The 12,797-nt window shown below is 44.7% G+C and overlaps 2 long non-coding RNA genes across 3 annotated transcripts in view; both read right to left on the bottom strand.

Moving 5' to 3' along the window:
* Positions 1–12,797, bottom strand: part of LOC311032109 — a 267,939-nt gene that overhangs the window by 8,660 nt on the left and 246,482 nt on the right. The gene's annotated exons all lie outside the window — the stretch shown is intronic.
* LOC311014047 lies at positions 1,120–2,235 on the bottom strand. Of its 2 annotated transcripts, XR_014597218.1 has the most exons (4): positions 2,048–2,235; positions 1,610–1,864; positions 1,399–1,517; positions 1,120–1,252 (listed from the first exon to the last, which is right to left on the bottom strand). It is a non-coding gene; the product is annotated as an uncharacterized lncRNA (long non-coding RNA). The 2 variants fall into 2 exon arrangements; XR_014597217.1 differs by having other exon boundaries at positions 1,399–1,864.

Here is a 12,797-nt window from a genome sequence, read left to right as displayed (position 1 = left end):
ATAAAGTGCTTTTTGATTTAATATTTTCTGTACTTTCCAAAGTATGGACACACTCCTGGCCAACTTCCTTTTTAAATGTGCTATGTGTGGCTTCCAACTTAACATGTCATCGATAATCACTCCCAGAACCTTATTCTCACGGACCCTCTCAATATTAACTCCGTTTACTTGAATGTTGGGACTGTTGTTGCAGCCTCTTTTACCATATAGCATGTATTTCGTTTTTCCAAGATTCAATGATAATTTGTTTATGTTAAACCACACTTGAAGTTTGGCCATTTCCTGATTTACTGTTTCCACAAGTTGGTTCAAGTCACTCCCCGAGCAGAAAATATTTGTGTCATCCGCGAATATTAATTTCAGAGTATCTGACACTTTACATATGTCATTTATGTATAATATAAACAGCTTTGGACCCAGAACTGACCCTTGTGGGACCCCACAGACTATGTCCAAGCTAGTCGATGTGTTATCACCTATTTTAATATATTGGGATCTCTTGTGTAGATATAGCTCTTGATCCACTGCAGTGCTAAGGCCATATCTCTCCAGTTTAGCTATTAAAATATCATGATTAACAGTGTCAAATGCTTTTTTCAGGTCTATGAAAATTCCTAAGGAATATTGTTTTTGGTCAATAGCGTCGGTAATGATTTCCACAGACTCAGCTAAAGCTTGAGCAGTCGAATGGTTCCTTCTAAAGCCGTATTGGCTGTCATATAACAGTTTATGTTTGTTGAAGTTGTCGAGCCTATTGTTGAATAGCTTCTCTAGGATTTTTGACAGTTGTGGCAGTATTGAAAACTATATATATATATACATATATATGTATATTTATACATATATATATAAACATATAAATATAAATATAAATATGAATGAATTTATTGAGGAAAGGAAAAATTGCCAGGAGGAAGTATTCAAAGAAAGAGCTTTATTGACAACACAACACACAACTGTACAAATTTGCCCACACAACAAACAAATGAACTGGCGACATTCTGTCCGAATTTGGTCAATTTTACAGCCGCCTGCGGTGCGTGGCCCTGTACTTGGGATTCTTCTCTAATCGCGACTGTAGAGTCGCACAGAGCTCGGTGAGCTCCTGGCTACGAGAGGATGGAGGTCGCACAATCCATCCAGACACCCCGCCAACGACGCCGTCCTCCTCATCAGACATCATGTCTGTGGTGGCGCACTTCCAACGGTCCACCTCATCGTCAGCAAGCACACTCCGTCTCGCTTCCAGCAGCTGTAAAACAATCAATAAAGACAATCAGTACTGCGCGATGCACTGCGCATGGACACAACACATCTATTAATGCACCTGAAAAATAGGTTTAGGTAGGTTTGGTCACATTGACCAAAAACGGATCTAATAAATCTAATAAGTCTTACCCTCTTTCTCCTGGAACGACTCCGAGCTGACCTCTTCACAGCTTCCGCCTGCGATGCGAGATCAGGCTGTGTGTGTCTGAAGCTCCTGCGTACCGTTTCATAGTATGTCTTACAGGCAGCTGGAAAACAATTAAATGAGTGGTATGAATAAGAAAACTTAAGTCACAGTAAAATTAAAACAAGGAAGAAGAAAACAGTAAAAGTTACTTACACACAATGGCGTCACTATCAGCGTCATAGAAATCCGGACTTGCGGACAAAGCTCCGAGCAAGTAAGAGGTCACAGCTTCGTTATGAGGCGAGGTTCGTCTGGGAAAACAAAATGAACAGTTAAGATCGGTATCTACTGTTAACGCATCTATTTCCTTATACAGCAGAATGAAAGCATATTCTTTAAATCTTACCCTTGCTCCGGTTCGTAGCGCCTACAATTCGTCTCCGAGTTGTGAAGACGGCGTACTGCTTCCTGTAAAAGACCAACAACATACACTTAACAAAGCAACTTAACGTTACACTGGTTCCTCTCTCTTGTTCTTTTACAAGGCTACTATGCTACTTTTAGCTTGGACTATTAGCTTTTAAGCTACTTTTAGCTTGGGCTTGCTTTGCTAATTTTAGCTTAGCTAGCAGTCACCGAACATATTCTTACCGCAATCTTGGGATTGTTCACCCGTCTTCTCTTCTTCGAGTTAACGTTAGTCTCTTCCACACACTGTTTCGTCTCCAAAGCAGCCAACCTGGAGTTTAGTGCGGCGAACTGCTCATTCACATCGGCAGCAAGCACAGCGAGCTGACGAGACAGGCCACTGATAGCATTCAGCAGTTTCTTCTCGCCGGTCTGCGGACTGGCTGAAAGTGGTTGATCGCGTCCATGCAGAGGGGTTGAAGGGGAGGTGAATGCGAGATGCCGTCCAGCCATTATAGATCACGAAACCAACGCAGTTAAAACACAGAAAATGGAGGGAAAGTTCTGAGTACAGGTATAAAAACATGCCCGTCTTGCCCATATGAGTCATGCCCATGACCTCGCACGTGATTGGACGAGGTCCCTGTGACCTCGTACGTGCTCGTCCAATCACATGCGAGGTCATTGTTACACGGAAGAACTCGCGAGACGAGATCTATGATCTATGAACCCATCCTTGACCCTCTAGCAGAACTACGACCAGCCATTATAAAGCAGTTTATAGTTGTTAATGTTGTGTCAAAAGGTACTGCATTTAAACATGTTATTGCGCAAGTTTCCTGGCTTCATCCCCATCCGGACAGACATTTTTATGGAAAGCCGAAGCTGAAAGGTTTCTCTCCTGTATGAGTTCTCATGTGTATCTTTAAGCTTGCGCTGTGCGTGAAAGATTTCTTACAAACTGAGCAGCTAAAAGGTTTCTCTCCTGTGTGAGTTCTCATGTGTGTTTTTAAACTTCCACTCCCTGTCAAGGTTTTCTGACAAACTGAACAGCTGAAAGGTTTCTTTCCTGTGTGAGTTTTCATGTGTTTCTTTAAGTTTCCTCCCTGCATGAAAATTTTCTTACAAACTGAGCAGCTAAAAGGTTTTTCTCCTGTGTGAGTTCCCATGTGTATCTTCATATATTGTCTATGGTCAAATGTTTTCCCACATACGGAGCAATTGAAAGGTTTCTCACCAGTACTACATCTAGAATCACTGTCAGGGACTTCATCATCGGTCCAAGCCTTTAAACCTGACTGAGGTTCTCTGGTCTCCTGCCAATCATCACTGTCATCAGATGAGTCTTCAGTCATGTCATCAATGTCAGAAGAGTCTTCAGTCATGCCATCAGTATCTGGTTGTGGTTCCAGTCCTCCACAGTCCTCTTTACCAGCTTCTGTTTTCATCTGTTCAGTTGAGCTGCTGGCTGCAGCTGAAGCCAGCCCTGAGAACTGAGGCTTCTCTTCATCTTCTTCACTCTTCACAGGGACAAGAGTGACTGGGAACTTGATATCAGCCTCCTCCAGCCCTTGAAGCTGCTCTCCCTCCTGACTGATCCAGACTTCCTCCTGTTCCTCTTTGATGTGTGGGGGCTCTGGATCCTCCTGGTCCAGACTGGAGCCCCAGTCCTGCTGCTCAAAGGGAACCTCTTCTTTACACGCCATCAGCTGCTGGACGTCTGCAGGAAAACAGTAACATCACACGGAGATGTTAGTAAAACAGCTGAGCACTTAGTCACAGGTCAAAAAAAACTTAGTACACAAAATAAATGTTAGAACCCTACATTTTTGTAATTACAATAAATGTTATTTTCTAAATCAGTTTTACATAATGCTAGATTTGGCAAATGTGTCTGCTTTAGACTAGACAAACAATAACAGTAATTTTTATATGATTATTACAATTATTATTGCTGACAGCGACTCAATATATGGGAAATTGGGGAAAAACTAAACAGATTTCATAGGCGCTAGTAGTTTCCCAATGCATGATGGGAAGTTTACCAGTCACTTTCAATCCAAAGGACACAGATGTTCGTTCCATTGACCGCAGAACTGCTTCCCATCCTCCGTAAGAGACCCAAGACCTTGTTGTTCAGAGATCACCTGGGCTGCGTTCCAAAAACAGTTTGAGTCGCCCTCGCTCACTTGCCCTCAGCCCTTGCTATGACGTCACACGGAGGCCACTTGGAGGGTGGAGGGAAAGTGGGCGGAGAAAGAGTGAAAGAGGTAAATGGAACACACCTGCCCTCGTTCACTAACAGCCCAGACAATCATGGATCAACCACACGTTGTTGGAGTAGCGCTATACTGCCTATTCCAAATTACACAAAATATGCCGAGACTCATTTCATTGAGACGAAGACGTATTCTGCGCTTGATGGCAATACGTCGGCTTATATACTTACACCTGTAAACGGTGGGCTCTGCCATAACTCTGCAACAGACAGTCTAATTGCACAGTTTAAGAAAATTAATTAAATTTAATTCATTTTCTTCTTTCTTCTTCTTCCTTGGTGGTGAATAGACAGCAGACAATGGTGTTTGAGGTTCATTATCGCCACCGCATGGACATATTTTTCGTGCACCACTGCAATGCATTGTGGGTGATATACAGCTCTGAAGTGACCATCGTTGTTGACTCGATCACTCAGCCCTCAAGGGTCGATCTCACGGAGTTCACTTCAGCTGTTCAGAGAAATGGAACAGCCCTTATGATGGCGGCGGGGATTCCCCCGAGGGCAAGTGCTTAGGGCAAGTGAGCGAGGGCGACTCAAACTGTTTTTGGAACGCAGCTCTGGACTCTGCTTGTGATGTATGTGAATATATGACTCCTACCACTAGGTGGAGTATGTTACCTGTGTGGTATTATGATTAACCTGATGAGAGTTGTATAGAGGAAGAAACTGCGGATGTAAACTGAGAGTTAACGCAACACAGACGTGTCTCCGTGTGCTTACATTTACAAGACTAATAACAGACATTTATTACATGGTGTCAGAAGTAAAAAAAATGGAACAATTAAAGCCTCCGGACAGTCTGAGCTTCGAGGGAAATCTGGCAGAAATCTGGCAGAAAACTGGCGAACGTGGATTCAAAAGTTTGAACTCTATCTCATTGCAACGGGCATCGAAGAGAAATCGCCAAGCCCCGCGATTGTTCCTCGTTCCCTGCAGAAGGAAGAATTACTAACGGTTTTCTTCAACCAATTGGATCCGGCGCTGAACGAGCGCCCACGAACTACCGTCCGTTGCCGGCGTCAAAGAACGCCATCACCACACGGGACGAAACCCTCACATCGACGCATCTCACATCGACAAAAGTAAGAGGCTATTTGTCTGGGCAGAAGCAGAGATTCGATAGTGTAGGACATGCTTGTAATTCTTGTTAATGTGTTTTAAGTTCTGATCGCGGACCGCCGAGTCCGTTTGTTCATGTGCTGCTGTATTTGAATGCTGATCGTGTACCCACGCAGCTGGGTTGATTTCTGTAACAGTGTTTTCGACTAACCTCCGCCATATTCGCGAGCTCAGAAAGCCTCTACTATCAGTTAAAAGACCGGTCTCGCGGAATAAAAGCCAGTTCATTCACGCGCGCCCGTGTGATAGCGGCACGCCTTCTGAGCCTCAGAATATCGCTTGCGCATTCTCTCTCTCTTTGTTTGTGTCCCGCTAACACACACACACACGCCGCACACACGCCGCACACACGCCGCACACACGTGTCCTAAGCCAGCTGTTCCCGGCAGACGCTAGGGACTAGAGGTCGACCGATTCATCGGTTTGGCGGATTAATCGGCCCCGATAGGACGTTTTACAAACTATCGTAATTAACGGAAAATGGCCCCGATAGTGGCCGATGGCTGTTTTTTTTTTTTCCCCCCGCAGCGCCGTGAACTGCTCCTTCCATGGCCTGCTGCTCTCTGTCTCTCTGATCACTGAGGGGCGGGGCTGCTCTGCACACACAGCGCGCATGGGGGAGGGAGGGAGGGGGGGGGGGGGGAGAGAGAGAGACGGAGCGTGAGCAGCGCAGCGGCAGCAGAGAGAGGAGAAGGAGGTGGAGACGACGACACGCGTTACTGTAATGGTACAGACACACCAACTCCGGCAGCGACAGATACGGACGCAACGGACCGTCGAACGCACCGGCGAGTGGGCAGGTCTGTGTTCAAGTTGGATCAATTGGATAGACGTCCTGCGAGGTGGGCGGGACTTTGAGTTTCGCTCTGCCGTTTCCAACATGGCGGCCGGGCCCCAAACGATCTCATTTTACAGTTAAACTACACGCTAAAGCATGTTTCTGAAAACATTTGAGGCAGGTGTAGTGCAGTAACAGAATCTGGATTCATATTTGATCAACACTGCCTGGTTTGATAGTTTGAACGAAGTTTCTGGAGCCGGCGGCACTGCGTTGGACGGACGGCATTTGCATAAAGTTCAATCCACCGAACTTTATGCAAATTCACGTACGGCGACAGGGCAGTCAATTCGACGTGCCGTATCCATCATGCAGAGCTCCTGCTCTACATAGACAATGAATGGGATCCGTTGACTTGACGTCTGCTGCCGGAGTTGGTGTGTCTGTACCATCCGTGTATTTAAACCTTCACAAGTTGAAAGTGAACAGACATAACCTCCTTGGTGGAGGAAATATGTACCACCTGTTCAACAAGCATAAACGGGGGGGGGGGGGGGGGGGCTCGGTATCGGCCGATTAATCGGCTATCGGCTTTTTCCTGCTCCAAACTATCGTTATTATATCGGCCTTTAAAAATCCACTATCGGTCGACCTCTACTAGGGACATAGCTACATCTGGTGGCTGCATACGGCCATCTCTCTCTCTCTCTCTCTCTCTCTCTCTCTCTCTCTCTCTCGCTACTCCATCGGAGCGCCGCCCCTGAACGCTGCGAGGAATAGCTCCATCTGGTGGCCGCACATAGCCATCCCTCTCTCGACACACACACACACACACACACACACACACACACGCGCACACACACTCCACGTGTGTCTCTCCTTCTGTTTAGCTTAGTTTTGTGTGTTAGGTAGTTAGGTAATAAGGCTTTGTAAATTGCAGTGTTATTGATTGTGATCATTATTACTGATTTTAATAAATCTTATTATATTATAACTAGCGGTCTCTTGTGCTTGTTGTGTATATGTCACTGGATAACAGCAGGTTGTGAAGGCTAGTGCTTGAATTTCACGCCCTTCTTAATTGTTAGATTGTGTTTATGCTTCCATGCCAATGATCACGATGATTGGCATGTGAGTATAAAACCTTTATATTGAGACTGAATACAGTTTTAGGTTATCTTTTCCCTGATCCCAGGGTGGTGCCCCGTTTATTCATGATTATATCATGATAATATATTAAATATAATTATTAATACCGATAATCATATTGATATTAATAATTAACTGTTGATAACCAAATCTGCTCCTGCTACAACCCCAACAGTTTTAACGGACTTAAGGAAATGTTTCGAGACTACTGTGAGCCACGGAAGAACATCACATATCTGAGACACGTGTTCTTTACCCGAGTCCAAGGGCCGAGTGAGACAATTGATGCCTACGTGACGGACCTAAAGAACAAGGCAAAGGATTGTGAATTTGCGCAGCTGACGGATGAACTGATAAAAGACTGCGTAGTATGTGGCATAAACAATGACACTGTGAGAGCTAGGCTGCTCAGAGAGACGGATTTAAACCTGACAAAAGCTGTGAATATCTGTCGAGCAAGTGAGGTAACGCAAAGTCACATGAAAGCACTACATGAGGAAACAGATGTAGCCGTGAATAAGATAAAAGTTACCAAAATGAAGAAAGCCAGTAGCAAGCAGTATGAGACTGATAAAGAGAAGGGAGAATGCAAGAGATGTGGCTACGTCCATGAGCCAAAGAAGTGTCCAGCATATGGGAAAATATGTAACCAGTGTAAATTAAAGAACCACTTCAGTCGTGTGTGCAGGTCACAAAAACAACAGTTTAAACCAAGGAAAACTGAGAAAAAAGTACATGAGATAGAACAAGAAGATGTCATGTTTATGGGATCTATAGATATCAGGCCAAGTGAGCAAACAGATGCAGCGTTTCAGCTGGATACAGTCTCAACAGTGAACAACAACGGTAATAAATGGACTCAAATGCTCAAATTAAACAACAGTGAGCTAACTGTAAAGCTTGATACAGCAGCAGAGTGCAACGTGCTGTAAGTGAGAGACTTTGAGAAAATCACAAACAAGGATGCTGTACTACAGACGTCAGGATGTAAGCTAGTTACTTACTCTGGACACATGATACCAACAAAGGGCAAGGCAAAGCTCAAGTGTGATTTCAAGGAATATGAGCTGGAATTCCAGATAATAGAGAGAGACTCACCTGCTATCCTTGGAAGAGAATCCTGCACAAAACTAGGACTAATCAGAAGAGTGTACAGTGTAGATAAGAAAAACAATACTGACATTCTGAGTGAATATGAAGATGTGTTCACTGGTCTAGGGTGCGTGCCAGGACTGCACCACATCCAGCTCAATCCAGATGTCACTCCAGTCATTCACCCGCCACGGAAAGTGCCAATAGCACTGAAGGACAGAATAAAAGCGGAACTGGATAGGATGGAGGATATGGGAGTTATCATAAAGCAGACTGAGCCCACAGACTGGGTGAACAGCATGGTCACTGTGGTGAAGCCCAACAAACTGAGAATCTGCATCGATCCCCAAGATCTCAATAAGGCTATAAAAAGGGAACACTATGCACTACGCACAGTTGAAGAGATCATCGCAGAGATGCCAAATGCAAGGGTTTTCTCTGTAGTGGACGCCAATCATGGCTTTTGGCAAGTACAGTTGGACGAGGAGAGTTCCAAGTTATGTACATTTAACACCCCATATGGACGTTACCGCTTCCTTCGACTTCCTTTTGGAGTGTCATCAGCTCCAGAAGTGTTTCAGAAGTGCATTGCACAGAGACCAGAAGGCTTGGAGGGAGTTGTGAACATAGTGGACGATATCTTAGTGTGGGGTGAAGATGAAGAACAGCATGACAGGAGACTGAGAGCGCTGATGGACAGGATCAGAAGCATCAACCTGAAGTTAAACAAAGACAAATGTAAGATGAGAAGGACAGAGATCACATATGTCAGACACATTCTGTCTGCGGATGGAGTGAAACCAGACCAGGAGAAGGTCAGAGCTATACAGGACATGCCCGAACCTGAAGACAAGGCAGGTCTAATGAGGTTTTTAGGGATGCTTCAGTATCTGGCAAAGTTTGTCCCAAACCTCTCTGACGTGAGTGCGCCGCTCTGGAAACTCCTGGAGGGTGACATAGCTTGGCATTGGGAGGTTGAGCAGCAGAAAAGCTTTGAAAAGCTGAAGATGCTTGTGAGCAAAGCCCCAGTGCTCAGGTATTTTGATGTGAAAAAGGATATAACACTGTCTGTCGACGCAAGCTCTGAAGGTCTGGGAGCAGTGTTAATCCAGGATGGACAGCCGGTGGCTTATGGCTCAAGAGCGCTGACTAACTGTCAGAAGAGGTACGCACAAATTGAAAAAGAACTTTTGGCGATTGTGTATGGGTGTGAGAAGTTCAACCAATATGTGTATGGAAAGACACATATTGAAGTGCATGTTGAAACAGAAACATGGCTAAGGAGGTTGAAGATGTTGTAATAAAGTGTGCCATCTGTAACACATTCAGGCGGAGCAACACTAAAGAGCCACCAATCTGCCATGACATTCCAGAGAGAGCCTGGGCAAAGGTTGGAGTAGATCTGTTCCATTATGAGCAAGGTGAATATCTGCTGTGTGTGGACTACTATTCAAAGTTTCCTGGAATTGCTAAACTCACAGGGACGACCACCCAACATGTGGTGACAGCCCTCAAATCGATGTTTGCAAGACATGGCATTCCAGACGAGGTCATGTCAGACAATGGACCACAATTCTCAAGTGCTGAGTTCAGGACATTCGCAGAGAGCTGGGAGTTTGTACACACCACATCCAGCCCGGGATAACCCCAGTCGAATGGACAAAGTGAGCGAGCAATACAGACAGTAAAGACATTACTGAAGAAAGCACAAGAGAGTCAGAGTGATCCGTACATTGCTCTGTTGGAATACAGGAACTCACCTTTGGATGGAGTGAAACTGTCCCCTGCCCAACTGCTTATGGGTCGAAGACTGAAAACTAAACTGCCAACATCAGCACAGCTGCTGAGACCACAGCTGTATGACAATGTTCACCACAGCATCAAGGAGAGGCAGCTGAAACAAAAGCAGTACTTTGACAGAGGAGCAAGACGGTTACCACTTCTGATGGAAGGAGATAAGGTGAGAGTAAGAGTCAAAGATAACTGGCAACCAGCAGTTGTCGTGAGAAGACATGACAAACCCAGGTCGGTGATAGTCCAAACTCCAGATGGAAACACCTACAGGAGAAATCGGCGACACCTGATGAAAACCAGAGAAATGACTTTTCCACAATCACGCTCTGGAGATGTGGAGGACTTTCATCCAGTCACCAATACACTTGCTGAGACTGATAGGCCCATGCCATCACAGGCACAGTCAGCAGTGCAATCACCTGTGAAATCACCACTGAAAGGGACTGTGACACCAACTGTGAACAGAGAAGAACCAGTTAAAAGGTCAAGGTGTGGCAGGCCAATCAGGCCACCAAAACGTTATGCTCAGTGATAAGCAGCAATTGATAATGTAATTTAATGTAAAAGTAAAGACTTTTGGTTAAGTTTGTTTGAAGTATTGATGAGTGTAGATAAAGCACTTTATGTTAAATGTAGTTAATTGATTTTCATAATTCAAGTTGAATATGCTTTGTCTGTGAGGTGTAAAGTAAATTTCGGTTAAAATCAGAGGCTGCACAGTTTGAATTATAGGAGGTAAGAAAGTGCACTCATAACAGTAGTTCATAATGTTTTTATTGTGTGAACTTCAAAGCAAGTGTTAACTTTGTTAGACAGTGAAATGTTAAGTCAGTAAGTAGAAATGATGAGTAATTGATTTGGAGAATATCTTCGCCAAAAGGGGAAGATGTGATGTATGTGAATATATGACTCCTACCACTAGGTGGAGTATGTTACCTGTGTGGTATTATGATTAACCTGATGAGAGTTGTATAGAAGAAGAAACTGCGGAAGTAAACAGAGTTTACAGACGTGTCTCCGTGTGCTTACATTTACAAGACTAATAACAGATATTTATTACACTGCTGACCCTCCTCCCTCTACTACCTCTCTCCCTACCAAAAAAACCCCCACAAATCTGTATCTTAGCACGTATCCCTGTTGTTTACTAGCTACGGGTTAACTTAGCCAGTGGGCGGATTGAAATCCTCACTGTGCTGATAGAGATGTACTGTTGCACTCTTCACACAAATGTACTTATTCTAAGTCGCTTTGGATAAAAGCGTCTGCTTTTTAGCTAAATGTAAATGCATTGAGATTCGCATCTTGGTGTCTATATACTCTTTGGTTCCGGTGAAGAAGGCTGGGGAGGAGCAGCAGGGCAAGATGGCGGACGAGCCCGCGGAGACGGAACAAAGGAACGAGGAAAGAAGACAGCAGGAGGGAAACCTGGCTGCCTGTAACATACAACAGCTGTCCTTTATCACCCAGAAGCCCGGCGACCGAACCCGGGTTCGTCGGCCGCGGCACAAAAACAGCGTAGCGGGTTACGGTGAGGTGGTCTCAACCACATGGAACGGGACTCGGCGGTCCGGTAAACGTCACACACCGAGAGGGATTCATTAAACACGCACATGGAACGGGACTCGGCGGTCCGGTAAACGTCACACACCGAGAGGGATTCATTAAACACGCACGGCAGCTGTCCGGTCTCTGCCCAGACAAACACTCTTACTTGAGATCGCTTCACGGCGCGAGTCCGGTCGGTGAAAGTCCGTTAAGGCGTCCTGCGGGTATGTTACCTCTGCTTCGTAGCTTGTATTGAAACAAATCACGCACACCCATGTGACTGCTTCGAAAAATGGTCCCAAGCTGCGCTTATCGGTGCGCGCGCATGTGGGTTCTTCTTCTTCGTTTGGATTTCCGGCAGTTTAGACGCTTCTGGGCGTATTACTGCCCTCCTCAGGAAATCACTCTAAAGATAATATTGCTTCAAATTTTCATATACAGCCCTGTATCTTGTAAAAACTGGAATACTACTTTAGCAATCAAGTGGTGATTCTCATTTTGACCCAATAAAGATTTATCTGAAAATGACAGAACTCCCAAATGTGATACACTCTTATATAAAATGATCCTTTCTGTGGTATATTTGTTACATTTCAATAAAACATGTTCAACTGTTTCAGACTTTCCACACTCACAAAGCCCATTATGATGCTTTCTAAAAACATACAAAGATTGATTCAACCCACAATGCCCAAGTCTCAACCTACAGATCACTTGTGGGTTGTCAAGTAGGAGTCGAGACAAGTTGAGAGAGAAAGTAATATTATATTTAATGCATCTGTGTCATATTATATATTATTTGAAAGCTCGTGAATCGAACAAAGCCAGCCGTTTTAGGCTCACGGAGACACATCACAAACAAACACAGCTTGTGTGCAAGGAGTGCACAGAAAAAAAAACAATAACAAGACGGGAGTTCCCTACCTTTCGATCGGTCTGGAAGTCCAAAAACAACATGTAGCATGGTAATCCTGGTATCCAGAGAAAGGTAAGAGTCCAACGAACAAAAGTAGTCATTTAGTCCCAAGAGCACGCTAACTCTGGTAATCATCCATAACACGCCATGTTTTTACTTTGAGAGTCTCTGAAGGAGATATTGTTATTGTTTGTTTATCGCTTTGTACCGCTTTACCACGGAGGGCTGACTATGGATGCTGTGTATTTCCGTGTCCGTCAGACTCTTCGGGACAAAACAAGCCCTCTTCTGTGATTCTGCGATCCGAATTGGCTGA

Source organism: Eutrigla gurnardus (genome assembly GCF_963514095.1).
Source record: "Eutrigla gurnardus genome assembly, chromosome: 1".
NCBI lineage: Eukaryota > Metazoa > Chordata > Actinopteri > Perciformes > Triglidae > Eutrigla > Eutrigla gurnardus.
This window is presented reverse-complemented; position numbering and strand designations above follow the sequence as displayed.